At 38.0% G+C, this 13,962-nt stretch overlaps 1 protein-coding gene across 1 annotated transcript in view; it reads left to right on the plus strand.

Annotated features, from left to right (window-relative positions):
• Positions 1 to 1,247: 1,247 nt before the first annotated feature.
• LOC5578034 (dual 3',5'-cyclic-AMP and -GMP phosphodiesterase 11) overlaps positions 1,248 to 13,962 on the plus strand; it is a 211,289-nt gene continuing 198,574 nt past the window's right edge. Inside the window, exon 1 of the mRNA XM_021842140.1 lies at positions 1,248 to 1,405. The gene's annotated coding sequence lies outside the window, so the exon portion shown is untranslated. The remainder of the gene's footprint in view (positions 1,406 to 13,962) is intronic.

A 13,962-nucleotide genomic window follows, 5' to 3' on the forward strand; every position in this document is an offset into this window, starting at 1 on the left:
GTCATTTTTTTATTTGGATGATAACTACATTGAGAATAATATTGTGGGTTTTGTATCAGAATACCATATTAAGTCGATTTTCTCAAGAAATTATTCTTTTTTTTTTTTTTATTCTAGGGTTACTCTTTGCCTATATTTTTTGCCACACAGTTTTAATATGGTTGATTTACTACAGATAAATTATGAAAGACATAGTACAAATTTGAACACCTCGAAAGCATTCAAAATGAGCCAAAATAGTATAAAAATTGTGCTTTTCTATTCTACCAAATTCGCAAAAGCTTTCAGAACCTATAGGGATAGGAAAAAATCTTGTTATCTTGACCGTCATAGTTGATATTTAAATTTGTTTATTAGCATATCGGTCTATTTTGCTCAAAGCAAGAGGAAGCATGGAGAAGAAAGCAATGAATACTAGATGGATAGGTACCGTAAAGGAACGGCGAGAGAAATTTGATTATGATGTTGAAGAGGGCATACCATATGAAACCAGTGTTACTTGAAACGTCCTTCCTTGTGGGCTAACGTCCCCTATGGGAACGACTCGGCGTGTTTTTCAAATAACACTACCAAGTTTAGCCTCTTCAACATCTAATTCCAATTTCTCTCACCGGTCCCTTACGGTACCTATCCATCCAGTATTCATTTGCTTTCTTCTCCATGCTCCCTCTTACTTCGCGAGCAAAATAGAACCCATATGCCGGTAAACAATTTAAATATAATTATCACGGGTCGATACCTATGTATGTAAAATTTCTTAAAAATAAAATGTGCAAAAATCTAATGATATGGTTCTTCAGAACACCGGGTTTATACATAATCTAACGTGAATTCGCTCTATTTTTTGATTCAGTGCAACGTCTCTACAATATATCATTATAATCAAATTGCACCAATTTCTGAATTATAAACTGTCAAGTCTATAAAAGTAGTTTTTAATTTGAATTGTCGTTTTCAAACGTACTCAAGAAAATTTAACAAAATTTGTATGGAAATATAAATTTTGGATAGCCATATGCAAAATTTTCATATACATTGAAATAATCGGTCTAAGAATAACCATTTTTTTTACATTTTGAACCGAAAAAAAGTTAAAGCAAATTCGTCTCATTGTTGTCCACCTTTCTCTCCTTGCATACACTCCACTCTCAATATGTTACCTTCCCCATTTCGAATTTGTTCCTGCCTCATAGACGCTAAATCTCCGAGTGTGTTCCCTTTTACCAACACGAATCAACCCACCGCATAAACTCACATTATAAAACCCCTTACAATAAGTGTGTGCATCGTTCGTGGAAAGACGGGCTCAACAGTTGCACTGATTCAGTTTTGTTTCGCTTCTTACAGATCCCAGGACGTTGCCACAATGGAAACCACGGACAGCTCCAGCTACAACGACTGATATGTAAGTTACTAAGTATTTGCAGACAACAACCACACACCTACACTAAGCTTTTTCTCAAACCGGGTGGGGGAGAGGTTATGTGTTCCGAAAAAAAAGTGGCGCCCCCATCCACCTACTTCCCATTCAAACATCAAACAGCCTCAGGTTTGATGTTATCCTGAAGCTGAACCAAGCAGGGACCTGGAAGGACGAGGAGTTGGCAAATCACTTTTTCTCTCCTTTGTTTTCATGAGTGGAAGTCAGAATAACCTAAAAAAAATCAAGCAATCATATCTATTTCAATGAAAAAATGTGACGATTAAAATTACATAAAAGTTAATAAATCTAATCTCCCAAATCTTCATTTCAATCTTTATAATGAACATAGAGATATAACAATTTATCAGCCATATCGGTCATTTTCAAAGTTTGCCCAAAACAATGTAAATATATGTGGAAATGACGTTGGAGAAATTGAAAAAAAGTTGCATGCATGGCAGTTTTTTTTTTTTTTTTTGAATAAGTAAAAACTAATCATGTATTGAAATTTGTTTGATCAGAAGCTTTTTTTAAGACAAATTTTTGATTTTCTGCTAAATAAGTGAATACAGACATTTTATATATGTGTAACATTCGGTTTAAATGCTATCAATGGTGATTTTTGAAAGTAAATTCTTTACCAAGCATGATCCCTAGATACTTAATTTCATCTGATCAATTTATTGGAACCCCTCTCATCGTGACAACATGTCTACTCAAATTGGAAATTTTTAGAGAGCTTTTGGTTTATGTAGGAACGTTATAAGTTGAGTTTTGGAAGTATTAGGAGAAATCTTCCATTTTTGCAAGTACAGTCGAAGCTCGTTATAACGACAACTTTTATAGTGACAAAAGCTCTCTATAGCGACATTTTCCGGTCCCTTAAAAAATATTTTAATGTTATAACTATTCTCTATAGCGACTTTTCTCTATTACGACGGTCCCTTGCGATGTCGTTATAACAACCTTCGACTGTATGAAGAATAAATATGATCCAAACTTTTTTTGCAATCTGCTACAGATATACGCATGTTTCGTCCTTTGGCGGAGAGGCCTGTGCCATTCGCAAATAAAGATTTTTGACTTTCCTAAAGAAACTCAGGGAAGTCTTTCAGATCTGGAGTTCTAATCATCAACCTGAAGTGTACGATTTGGCAAATAACTTTGGATTATTCTAACAATGTGTGATGAAAAATTTGAGTTGTTAGTTTTACAATCAATCTATAATGCCATATACTGTCAAATGGTTTTCCTTTTTCTAGAAGAGCCAGATTTGTTAGAACGAATCAAATTTGTTACACGTGAAAGTTGGTGAGTGGTCGAATGTCCATGTCGGAATCCGAACTGTTCATTGGCAAAAATTGAATTTTCGTTGCTGTGGACCATCATTCTGTTAAAATGACCTTTTCAAAAATTTACTGATGGAGGAGCAGAACATGATCAAAATCAAAATCAGCGTTCCACCTTGTCATTAAAATTAAAATCTGGCTACACCCATGACTTTGTTTCGTTCTGTTGATGGTACGGATCTTCATCATCGCCTTCAACAGGAGAATGTAAGAACATGTATACCATCCAACAAACAGACCTACACTTGTGGGTATTTAATCTGAAGGTGCGTTCACAGCGAGCGACGAACGACGTCGACGTTTGTTTGTTCACCCCACGAGCCGGATCACGACATCTGCTGTCGTCTTCCCACGGTTGTTTGTCGGGAATGATGAAGTGCTATTATCACTTGTGTGATTACCCGAGCGTTACATACTCAAAGGACTCGTGCCTCAGGTTGGGGAAGGGATTGGTGAAAAAAAATTTATGATAATATTTTTATGACTGTAAACTGTGTATATGAGTTGATAAATTGGAATGGCAAATTTTCTTCCTGAGATTTTATTTTGCAATATTTATTGAAATTCCGGAATAATCGTTCAAATTATTCTTAGTCAAACTTATTAAAATAAGAAAATTATTTATATGTACAATCGCCAGATCAGCTGCACTTACACAAGAACACCTACAGTGTTGTAATTGCTGGTGATCTTCTATTTTAAGACAACAATGCGTCTAAATTCACGTCAGAATTCAGACTGTAACCTTCTTCTTGATATGAGGATCAAAAAGTTCGAAAAGCTACGTATTCGGTTAGCGGCTTCCAGTGATTTAAGCGCCACCTTCTTACAAAGGGCCACTGTAGCGTTTTCAATCCGGTCATAGACTGTCAAACCAGGGCAGGTTGTAGTTCCAAAACTGCTCAGCTCACTTTTCCAGTCAATCGTCAACTCTCAGATCGAACAAACACGGAAACCAATTTTCTTACACAAGTACTTCTCACCTACACCCAAAGGCAATCCAACAGCATACAGCGATTTATAGCGAAATTATACATGGAAATTAGAGCTCTTCATGGAGACGCATGGTAGCTAATGAAGAAAATTACCATTAAAAATTCAATAAAACGTTAACTACCGAGATGAGCCAGCCTCGGGCTGCAAATCTCGATAATAAAGATAATAATAATAATAACGTTAACTAATAAAAACTTATTGTAAAACCAATTCCAAACTAATAAACTTTGTTTGTGAAATTTCATGGATAAGGAAAAAGAAGATTGTGGAAGGACAACTAGGACAAAAGCTCGTAATGTAATTTCCTACCAAACGTATATGGTTGCATGTAGAGAAAGAAGCATGTTCAGTTTTGTCAATGCTGAGACAGTGCTTGATGAAGTTGAATTTGTTGAAGAGCTTTGAAACACTTGTAACGTGTGACAATGGTGTTTCCCGTATGGTAAAAACACGTGTTCTTTACGATCCGATTTCATCGATCCTCTCTTTCGTTAACAACGCGATTTTTTAACCTAATACTGAAAAGTGTTTCGAAAGGTAAATCATGTTTCAATAATATTGCGAAGAGAACAAAGATGGAGAGAAATCAATGAAGGATTAATGTTGATTTTCGATACTGATCTTTGGCTCTTAAGACACATTTATTAAATATAAAGACAATTTACACCGTCTTCAGCCAAAGGCTGCACAGACGGAACATAACTAACATTAGACAACGGACACACGGGACAACCAGTGGACCAGTGAAGAATTTTTCGTTTGACGAAAAGTTTTCTCCGACTGGGGCGGGAATCGAACCCACACTCCGTAGCACAGTACGCCCAAACGACTGACGCCGCTAACCGCACGGCTACGAAGAAGGACAGGAGCGAAGAGTATTGAACGAATAAAATACGGCATACTTCAATGAGCTAGTCATTTAGTGCGAATGCCGGAAGAATAAGATGCAACAATCCCTATACTTGGTTGTTGCGTCTTTTTTTCGGCACTAAATTCGCAGCGGCTGGAAGACATCCGCGTATGTTAATTCCGATATTGAAGTGAGCATACCAAAACAAATCATCCCAAATTTGAAACCAATGATTAATACGACAAGTTGAGTAGTATTCAATAAACACTTCCATTGTTATTAACTGAGAGCTTCTTTACCTAAGTTGCCATTTTCGCATTCGTGTGGGAGGTACGATGACACTGGTGTCCGGCCATTTGGCCGAATGCCGTTTGACCTAATGCCATTTAACCGAATGAGTCGTTTGGCCGAATGCCGTTTGACCGAATTACGAAAAAATCTAATTGCTACAATGCTGAAATGTAGGATTCATAAATGTGGCCCAATAACTAATTTAATTGTTGATGTGTATGATGTGGCAGGACGATAATGATAAACTTGAACCGTCCACACATCGTAGACTCCACACATCGTGCAAGACTCTAAGCTGATGGTTGATTCGTCTCTGGGTTATCAACGGTGTGCCTTTAATGATTTCATCATAATTATATTTAATTGACAAACATAGTCATTTCTTTCGAGTTGTATTGGTATCATTCATATCGGCAATAATTTAGCTAATATTTTCATTGGGAATTTTACCTCTTTAAATCATCGGCAGTTCATTGTAGTTATGCTGATAAAACGAATATTTGCATTACACGTGCTTAAGTTTTCATAAGAGATTTTTGATTTTGATCATAGGCTATTCTTTTAAAAGTGAAATATTTTTCATATTTATTGGAAATTAGGCTCGTTTATAAAGAGTCTATTTCAAAATATATTTTATTTTTAGTACGACGGTTTACTTAGCTGAGTTGTCTTTATCCTCCAAGATTAAGATTACAACTTGTGAACTGAACTCTGCACCGTTGCTTGCGTAAAGCAGTAAACCGAATGACACAGTGAACACTTACGTCGAAGAAGCTCACTGGTTCTCCGTTGTGAAAAAATAAACAAAGCCTTGTGGTTGCTAGAACTATGAAATATTTTCCTTAGTATGATCGAAGCAACCCGGTCCAGCAGAAGGACGATTAAGTTGCGAATCGCTTTAGATACTGTCAGAGGCCTACAAGACTACAAATGCGATGCGAAAACCTCTGTTGGCAGCTCTTACTTCTAGCAGAGACGTGAATGATTGCATACATTTAGAGCCTTCTTTATTCAGCATTGACTGTTTCTTGAACTCACACTAAAGAGCTAATTATTTGTATACCAATGATAATTTATCATTCTTTAAGAATAAGCAGAATAAGTTCTTTGAATATTGTTTTTTTTTTTTAAATCCATGCTAACTGTAGTTCACTACTATTTTCAATTTCGGCCAAACGGCATTCGGCCAAATGACCCGGAAGGGAAGTCAAGGAAATTTCCATTACAAAATGATCCTGGGCCGACCGGAAATCGAACCCAGGCTCCTTCAGCATGGCTTTGCTTTGTAGCCTCGGACTCTAACCACTTGACTAAGGAAGATCCCCTAATTATAAAAATGGTATTGATTATATTCTAGTTGAGAAAAATTTTGGCCAACTTTATTAGCGTTTTGTAGGTTTTTTTCGGTGGTATTGTGTAATTTTAGTATGAAATATATTGAAATTTTTGCCAAAAGTTTCAAATAAAAGAGAAATCTTTTTTTTTTTTTTCCTCCCAGGGATTTTTTTTTAATTTGGCCCAGAAGTGCAGAATGACCTCAGGAATCTTTGTACTCAGTTTTGATAGACATTTTATTTTTTCATATTGACGGTCTATCAGGCACCTTGTTGACGCTAACCTTTCAACTGACACGTATCACGCTAATGCCTAATAAAACGAAAATTGGTCCATCACCATACTTGTTTCATAAACATTCAAAAGTTTTAGGTAAACTTAAGAAAGGTGTACTGAAATTTCCAATAACAACATATTAAATTAGCATTTCTAATGACATTGATGTATAATTTTATAACTACACTACTCGTAACAACTGTATCTAATCCGATCTAATCAATGTGCGAATAAATAGACAGAGAGGGAATACAATTCCCCAGTGACGTCATTGGACGGGTAATGTACCGCATCGTCATCGTCGTGGCTTTGATCGACCGTAATAAATGCTCCACGTCGAGCTGAACGCGGATTTCGTATGGTTTCGTTTGGCTCGGGAACAGTGAAGCTAAAGAAGGAAAAAAATCGCAATGAGCACAAACATTCTCATGAACGATACAAGTATGGAGGAAGTGCGATGTCACGGAAGAAATAGCCGTCAATCCAAGGGACTTTGGGTCCGTGCCTGACCTACCCATCAAAAGTAATGATTGGGTTAGATATCCAGGGAAAGTTTTCCGGGGACGAGGGCTCATTAGGTCGAAAAAAACTTTATCCCATAACGTGAAAGCTGAATTCTCCGATGAGTCTTCATCTTCCAAGAATTTTTTATTTCTGAAGTTGCGCAACAGATTCTTCGTCCATCTTTCATCGTTGGAATACGCACAGCCACGTATTCATCCCGACGAAAAGTGTCATTTATTTAACCACCGTCACTTTGTGGTTAGATGGGGATCAGTATTAGACCAGGGTCACGTTTGGCGACTCAAACACGCCCTCGGTCAAGAAGAGAAGCACCCGCAAACCTTGGCACAGTGGTTCGAAGGTGGTCATAACATTAAAAATCAAAGTTCTAAATGGGAAAATTATAGATCTCTACTCTAAGTGTTATATAATTTAATCATAAATACAATATTTTATACCATTTAAACGAGCGCTTGAATTTTTTTCCGACATTCGATTGTAGATCGAACTACTGTAAATTGGGGTTGCCAATTCTGGGCACGTAGTCCGTGCAGAAGGCAGTCCGGTTATCGGAACGGTTGCCTTTTTCCTCCTTTAACAGCTTGCGGTGTTCAAAATCCTTTGGGGAGTTTCCGCAACTGAGCCTTGCATGCTAACTAAAGTGACCATCTCTGACACCCCAAACGAGGGACACCCCGTACCTACATATACCAAATCGTATAGGGTGAACTTTTAAGCGGCGGATCTTTCGTGATGCATTTTAAAAAGTCTCGCACGTCATTCAAAGCATGCCGCCGTGGAAAAACTTTGTCCCGTTAAGCCGTTCGTTTGTCGGTTTGACGGTGACTAACGAGCGTCGTATCCACAGTTAGTGCTGCATTAATATTTTGAGGGGTTCTCAGTTTTTCGTTTTTTGAATGGGGTTATACGGTGCAGAAAAGAAATGACTTTTTTCCAAGTCGGTAAAATAGATGCCGACATTTTTCATTTGATATGGACTTCTCTACTGGCGTTTGCCGTGCTTTGCGAATTCATATCAAATGTGTTCTTTGGGCGCATCAAAAAACTACACTGAAACCACAATTTACGTAGCTTCTTTTCACGTAATATTCATTGAGGCTACGCAATTTTATTTAGCAAATACTTATGAATGTTCTGTGAATTTGGAACATTGAAGCTTATTGTGCTAAATCAAATGAATACATTAATGGTAACTATCTTGCGTTTTGATCTAAGATATGTCTTGAACTCCCTAAATCCTTGGAGTGTTTAAAATTCTGTGGCAACACGGATAAAAATCTGATCACCACACCATGATTTACAAATCATTAAATTCATGAATTGGTTAGGTCATAATATCAGGATCACAAATCATGGTTCCTGGAGTCATAATCATGATTCCTCATAAGCGTAACATCCAGTGTGAAAACACTAAGCGGCGCACTTTGCTTTATCTTATTCGCATTGATCATTCTTAATCCAAGATGACGAAGCGGTTGAGTGGTAGAGTACGTAGCTTTCAATCGGAAGGTTCATTGCTCGAATCTCAATTTATGCTATTTTCAACTTTTTTTTTTTTTATTTTTGTCGATCATAAACGGAGAGTTGTGTTTGATCCTTCGACCTTAACGCTTGCTCCTGCGGGGGCCGGCGATGAGGACAGGATCAAACATGTCGCGCGTCGGTCGAGTGAAAGTGAAAAAGTGGCGTGATCGCTTAGTTGTGTTTGATCCTTCGACCTTGATGCTTGCTCCTGCGGGGGCCGGCGATGAGGGCAGGATCAAACATGTCGCGCGTCGGTCGAGTGAAAGTGAAAAAGTGGCGTGATCGCTTAGTTGTGTTTGATCCTTCGACCTTGACGTTTGCTCCTGCGGGGGCCGGCGATGAGGGCAGGATCAAACATGTCGCGCGTCGGTCGAGTGAAAGTGAAAAAGTGGCGTGATCGCTTAGTTGTGTTTGATCCTTCGACCTTGATGCTTGCTCCTGCGGGGGCCGGCGATGAGGACAGGATCAAACATGTCGCGCGTCGGTCGAGTGAAAGTGAAAAAGTGGCGTGATCGCTTAGTTGTGTTTGATCCTTCGACCTTGATGCTTGCTCCTGCGGGGGCCGGCGATGAGGGCAGGATCAAACATGTCGCGCATCGGTCGAGTAAAGTGAAAAAGTGCCGCGTTCGATAAGTTCTTTTTGATCTTTCGACGTTGACGCTTGCTCCTTGGCAGTGCGTCAAGAAAGCCCGAGCAGTCGTCAGTTGTTTTCCCTCTCGGGACGCGCGCCTATTTTCTCTGTGTGTTTTCATATAGCCGAGCAAACGAGTGAAGCTGAAAGTGGATTGTTGCTGCTCAAGGATGACGGATCAATTGGTGAGCTCGTTTCATGCTACTATATCTAATCTATAAAATATGTATGATTGCACCTTTAATAATTTTTAAACAAACTATGAAATGTTCGTCACTGTGAGTGTCGACATAAACTCTGATTCATAAATTATTTACGTCAAATTTTTTTTACTCAAAACACCTTTTTTCCTTTTACTTTTATTTTTGTAATTAAAAAAAAAACTTTGAATGGTTCGACACTACGAGTGTAGACCTGCGAAAGGTTCACTTTATTCAACAAACTTTGATAAGTTCGTCACCTCAAGTGTCGGCATAATTTTTCTCTACATAGATATTGTTCACACCAAATAGAAAATTTTATATTTACATATAAGCATATTTATAGCTCACAAATAATTATTTATCATGGTCTAATCACTTATCAAAGTGAATCCTGTGACCCAACGATCCTCCCCATTAACAAACATCCCTCCCAGTAACCTTTGTGGAGATGCAGAGGCAAACACGGTCTCCAAATAGCAAAGGTTACACACTAACATTCCTTCCCCCAATCCCACCTGACTGCAAGGACGTGGCCGGCGCCGTTATTGACCATGTATAAATAGAGGCACTGAATTATGCACACTGAAGAAGATTTTGGCCAATCCCAGCCGATCTTCTAGTTGATTCTTTGTGCATTTTCACTGACCTCGGTCAATCACGGAATAGCAACCATTGATATGTGTAGTCAGTCTAAGCTAAGCTAAGCTAAGCTAAGCTTTATTTTGTCGATCATAAACTGATGCGCGACTCAGCATTTTTGGCATTTGAGTCATGATTCCGAGCAATCAGCAACAAAAACCTAACGCGTGTGTTGCGTTACAGCAATCTGACTCATGATATCATGAGTCCAAATCATGGTGTATTTTCATAATATGAAAACACAATACAATCATGATATCATGAGTCACAATCTTGTTTTTGGATTCTGATTGCTACCCGTGAAGTAAAAGATAAAAATCTAAAATGCTGAGAAAACTATACTGCGGTCTGTTAAATTTGAGTACCGAGTGTAGCAGCTAGGGGCCAAATGTAGTACTAAATGTCATGAAAAACCATCTCACATATTCTATCTGAAATCCATTGAGATTGAGAATGTTTCTCTATATTGTATTATTATACCGTCAGTGCATCAGTAGCCGCTCATGACCCTATTACCGCTCACAAGTGCAAAAACTGATTTTTCGTTTGAAAATGCAATCTTTTTTGCACGGTTTTCTTCTAGTAATATTAGCTGTGTTGTTAAATTCGCCAAAATGGCTTTGGTGAGTGAATTTGATGGATCGCGCCTACAATTTTTGTTGCATATAATTCATTAAATGTCGCGCGGTTGTTGCACCAGGGCCAGCTTAATTTCTCGAGTGCGTGCACGGAAATAAATAACAGTCGTGATTGAAAATAAATGGTTAAGGAAAATCAATTGAGAATTATTGTTATCACACGTTGAGCGAAAAAACATTGCGCAGAATAAAAACAAAACGCTTTCTAGATTAAATCAGTCAAGGATGTTAAATCAGTCTGATGTATCCTGCGCAGGTATTTCTCATATCAAGGGACTATACGGAAATTCGCGAAATTTTAGAAACACCGCGAAAGGATTCATGTATGAAGAATTTAAATGGCAATCGCAGTAAATTTTAGAATTATATTGGTGAAAACTTTTTGCTATTTTGGATTTGATCTTCCACCAACATTTTTTACAATGTTTGTTATAAACTAGGTGGCATGTGTTGATTTCCCCATCCGGTTTAAAACTTTAATTGACATTTAGGTATATTTTGATCTTATTACCTTATTTTGTAAAACTCGTTTGTACAATGCACGGAGTGCATATATAGTTTGTACGTAGCGTATATATTATTTGCATATTGATATATTAGTTACGGCAGTGGGAGGCTTTCGAAAATTGGAGGGTGTGGGGTTTTCATTGAAATACCTTTAGGAATCTTCACAGAATATCTGTATGATTTTACAAATAAAAATATCAGGGATTCTTTTGAAAACAGCTCTGCAACTTTTCCGTATATACCACATGGAATCTTTTGAAAATAGGGGAAGTGTACCAGTTTTATTAAATATTGCTTATCAGGCATTGTAGAATTCGCTCTCATTTGAGTATGAAGCACGATCAAAGCAAGCAAAGAAAAACACCCCATCAGTTGCGGTCCACGATCGTCATTGTATCGCAAGGTGTAACAAGTCTGATAAATGGAAGCAGCGAGCGAGAGCCCCAAAAAAGAGCGATGATAAAATCCATTTTTCTCGTTTGTTTACCGTAGGGGATAGGTATTTTTCTTTACTGGCACGATAAACAATCCACGAACTTCCAATAGCAATAGTATCCCCCAGGCCCCAGCACTACTATCCCCCCCATCTGATCAAAGTTGTAGCAGTATACGATAAACAGTCTCTCATAATGTGCAGCATGTTATGATAGTTACAGAGAACGATGCGTGAGAGATTCTTTCAATTTTCTCAGGATTCAATCCATGTTGCTCATACATAAATCATAAGACCTTTGGTTACTGTCAATACATTAAACGAAAGCTTTCAATCCATGCTCAGCAGGAAAAATATAAAACTAATCAGAAACTTTGTTTTTGTATTAAAAATGGGGGTGGCGAATACTGGACTACTTGCACCAGTATTCGCCACGATTTTAATTTCAATTCTTGAATTCGCCACCTAGGGGAACTGTGGGTAAAATGACCAGGGGGGGGGGGTAAAATGAACAGGTTTTTGTTTTACGGTAATTATGCTATATATCTATGCAAAACATTGCACCATCCTGAATCCTCAGACTAAGGAACTATTTCGACAGCTCTAGCGCGATCTATAACTGTCACAAGCTGGAAAAGTAAACAAAAACAAAGTACGCCTCTCCGTTTTCTCATGTGATGTAAATTTTCACTCCTGGAATTCAAGGTTTTTATGACTAAAACCATCAAAAATCTATTTGACTGCGTAGCAAATCATATCTTTAAAGTATTTATGATAAGTAGACGGAAATTGAAAGTATTATTATGTTCTAATTTCGTAGAACAAATGATTTGAAGATGTTGATTCTTTGGGGGTAAAATGAACCACTCGAGATGGGGGTAATATGAACACCATTGCAGGGTGAATACTACTGGATTTTATTTCAGATGCCGAGAGTTTTCCGGAAAAAATACAAAGACATACATGGACAGCCATCCAAATGCTCGCAGCTAAACGTTCCATCGATTCCGGATTGTCCGTGAGATGCCGAGCATCATGCCGCAACCCGTTCAATTTCAAAGGTGTTCATTTTACCCCCACTACATGTTCATTTTACCCCCAGTATATGTTCATATTACCCCCATTGTATGTTCATTTTACCCCCAAGTATATGTTCATATTACCCCCGTTACATGTTCATTTTACCCACATGTTTGGAACATTGACTCTGTGGAATGAAATTTTCAAAATTATAATAATGCTGATAAAATTCTAATTCCATCACAATTTTTCAACTTGTTACATTGCATAAACATCCTTTTTCAATTCTAAGCAATTGAAAAAGAATCTGACAGCTTCATAAGCAAGAAAACATGAAATTTGCTTAGGGTGTTCATTTCACCCCCAGTTCCCCTACGTTGATTTCTTATGGAGGAACACCATGGCGAAAAATAGGTGCAAAGGAGCAAAAAATTTAAGGAAAATGATTTTTTTTTTCTATTATTTTCAGAGAAAATTTTGCGGTTACCAAGAATGTTTCCGTAACTTTTTAAAGCAATTTAGCGAACACTAAACAATTGGCAACCATCTATGTCGTAAAACGGTATATAATCCGGAGTGGCTAATAACTGGTACATGGCGAATACCGGTACACCTTCCCTATATCTATTTTTCCGACATTCTTACTTGAAACCTTCCGGGTATCCTTCTGAAATTCTTCCGAAAATTCCTCCAAGAATATACTAGAAAACCATTCGAGCTTCATCGAAAAATATCTCTGAGATTCTTCCAGAAAACACTCTGGGATCTTTTAACATTTTCTCAGAGAAAATTCCGCTGGGATTGTAAATTGAATCACTCTGAGTTTCGTCAAAAAAAATCTTCATGGATTCTTCCGAAAACCTCTAAGGAATTCATCAGGAAACCCTTCCGGGATTTTTCTAGCATTTTCTCTGAGATTCTTTCAAACACCCCTCTAAATTTCACTGAGATTATCAGTGATTCTTCCATATATTTCCCTGAGATTCCCCCAAAAGTCCTTCTTAGATTCAGGGTTGCGATGGATCTTCTTCGTGAACAATGATCGACGCATCTTCGCGATCCAACATTCGCCAAAATTCATTTTTCATTTTTGCGTCACGAAGAGCATCGCAAAAAGCGAACGGATGCAACGTCGAAGAAGCAAAATGAACACACCGATAAGTGGTTCGCGAAGCCTTTCTCCTCGTAGGATTCATTTATCCACGTGCTGTTCATTCTCGTGATTCATTGCAAGGTTGCTTCTTCTCGTAAAGTCAAGCAAACACTCCACGCTAAGCCAGCTCCACGCAGCGCATGTGTTAAAACTACACAGAATGAGGCAA

The sequence above is a fragment of the Aedes aegypti genome, chromosome 2, assembly GCF_002204515.2.
Source record: "Aedes aegypti strain LVP_AGWG chromosome 2, AaegL5.0 Primary Assembly, whole genome shotgun sequence".
Lineage (NCBI taxonomy): Eukaryota > Metazoa > Arthropoda > Insecta > Diptera > Culicidae > Aedes > Aedes aegypti.